Genomic DNA, 2,620 nt, shown 5'->3' with positions numbered 1-2,620 from the left:
GAAGGACTTGGAGTCTGGAGAGAGAGTGTGAATAAATGAAACACATTCCCTCAGACCTTACCACGTCTCCAAAGCGAGCCCCGTGAGAACAGCCTCTTTGTCAAAGCATCAAGAATGGCACGGATGAGGTGAGGGCCACGTTTTGTATTCGCCATAGGCTGGCTTGCTGGTGGCCTTAGGAAACAGCAGTCCTGGAGACCAGAGCACCACCGTAGCCCTCTCGTCAGAGTGAGGCAAGAAATAGGGTTTTGACCAAGGTCCTCTCCCGGGAGATTCTGTGAAATCCTAAAGCCCTCCCGCAGTCACCAGTGTGTCATCTCAACAATCAAAGAATCCTCACTTTGGTTCGCCCTACGAGGTGAAGTGAGGGCTACTATGGTCAACGAAGTGGATGGACGTCTCTAAAGCACATGGGCTACCCCAAGCAAATAGTAAACCAAAAACCATGCTTTATTTTTGGGAGAACTGCAGGGATAAGTTCTCTCACCACAGACCCAGGGGTTGCGCAGCATATAAATCAGCCAGAGTCGGTTACTGTTGCCTGTTATTAAGGATGTCCATCGATAAAGGAATTGAAAGCAGAAGTGGTGACGGGCAGAAGTGGTGATGCAGAGGATAGGTGGGTTTTGGAGAATGAATGACGGGGACTTATCGCAAAGTTAATAAAGTGGTCACTTGTTTCCATACAGATGCCAAGGAGCAAACACCATGGGGAAGACCGGCAGCAGCAAAAAGAAAGGCCTGCAACACAAGGCACCATCGAAGGACCTCAGGAGGCTGCAGTGGTTGACGATGGGGCAACGGAAAGCGCCTGCCTCTCCTCCGGGCTTCAGCACTTCAGAGATTAAAAAATAACAGCGGTGACACTTAATGTTCACTCCGTGGAATCAGCGGCAGCGGAAGGAAAGGTTGGCAGCTAAGAAAAAAACTTAAGAAAGAGAAAGGTTTGCCTGGCCAGAGTGGCTCAGCGGTTGAGCATCGACCTATGATTTAGGAGATCACAGTTGGATTCCCGGTCAGGGCACATACCGGGATTGCCCGCTCGATTCCCAGTCGGGGGCGTGCAGGAGGCACCCGATCAATGATTCTCATCATTGATGTTTCTGTCTCTCTCTTTCTCCCTTCCTCTCTCTGAAATCAATAAAGACATATTTATCCCAAAGCCTATGTCCAAGACCATTGACAAACAGCGAGTATAGGATGAAAACACAGTGGACCCTAGTGATGAAGAGGTGGCATATGCTGAAGCTACAGATGAATTTGCTTCTGACTTCCACAGACAAACTTTTCCCAAGGTTCTCATTATGGATAGACCTCATCTATAGATAGACCTCATCTATAGATAGGCCTCATCTATAGATAGACCTCATCTATAGATAGGCCTCATCTATAGATAGACCTCATCTATAGATAGGCCTCATCTATAGATAGACCTCATCTATAGATAGGCCTCATCTATAGATAGACCTCATCTATAGATAGACCTCATCTATAGATAGGCCTCATCTATAGATAGACCTCATGGGAGGACGGTTTGACTCTGTGAACAGCTCACGTGTTTATTACAGAAGAGGACTGGCTCTGAAAAAAACTATTCCACAGTGCATCTCATAGACTTCACAGATCTAATCATTGTTCATAAAGATCGTAAAACACCAGGTGGGTTAATACTGAGTCACTTGCCAAATGGACCAACTGCTCATTTATGAGCTGTGTTCATCTGTGTTAGAATTTAAGAGAAGAAGAAAGGACCCCACAGAACACATACCTCAAATAATTCTGAATAACTGTACAACGTGGCTGGGTCATCCTGTTGGAGGGATGTTTGCATCTCTCTTTGCCCACAGTCAGTTTATCAGAAGGCAGGTTGCCGCATTCCACAGTGGGATTATATTGTCCTCAGATTCCACAGATACATATTCAAGAGTGGAAAGAAAATGGGAATTCAGGAATGTGGGCCACGTTTTACCTTAAAATTAAGATATTTTCTGAAAGGAACCTTTGATTCTAAATATAGAACATATGAATGGATCCATAAGCCTTGGAAATGGATACAAGTAGAAGAAAAGTCCATTTATAAAGCACTGAAGGGATACTATTGGATTTTGCTGAACAGGCCTGTCTTGAATTTGTGACAGAAAACTCTTCAAAACAGCATTTACTGATTTCATACAACCTCTTCCGTGTCTGGACAAATTACCAAGTGCCATGAGTTACCAACCACTGTTTCTGCAGGAAATACAAATAAAAGTCATTTTGGTGAGAGTTTAAAAATATAAAATAAAATTTAAAAAGTGGTTGCTCTCATTGTGCCACCACTCTTCCCAATGTGATCTCCCTCTACCGAAGTAAATCGTCGCATCCCCGGGTGCTGATCTAAAGAAATGCTTTTTCTCCACCCCAGCGAGCAGAGGGCATCGGACGTTTGCTGTTGCCTGGCCGGGCAGCAGGACCTCGTCCTGTTTCAGGGCCCTGTGCCAAAGGGTCCCTGATCATCTCTCTTTCCCCAAAGACATCGCGCTGGTCCACTGCATTGAAAACATCATAATAACAGAACTTGCAGAGCAGGAAATAGCAGGTGCCATCGATGTCCTGGTAGGATGTGTGTCAGCCTGAACCG

The 2,620-nt window shown here is 45.5% G+C and overlaps 1 pseudogene across 1 annotated transcript; it reads left to right on the top strand.

Moving 5' to 3' along the window:
• Window positions 1-708: 708 nt before the first annotated feature.
• LOC308546955 (ribosome production factor 1 pseudogene) lies at window positions 709-2,080 on the top strand (annotated as a pseudogene). Its single transcript has 3 exons — window positions 709-943; window positions 1,164-1,301; window positions 1,500-2,080. The product of its transcript is annotated as a ribosome production factor 1 pseudogene (transcript).
• Window positions 2,081-2,620: the final 540 nt, after the last annotated feature.

This window comes from Miniopterus schreibersii (assembly GCF_964146895.1).
Source record: "Miniopterus schreibersii genome assembly, chromosome: 17".
Taxonomy (NCBI): domain Eukaryota; kingdom Metazoa; phylum Chordata; class Mammalia; order Chiroptera; family Miniopteridae; genus Miniopterus; species Miniopterus schreibersii.
The sequence above is the reverse complement of the archived record's forward strand: the minus strand, read 5'-3'. Positions and strand labels throughout refer to the sequence as shown.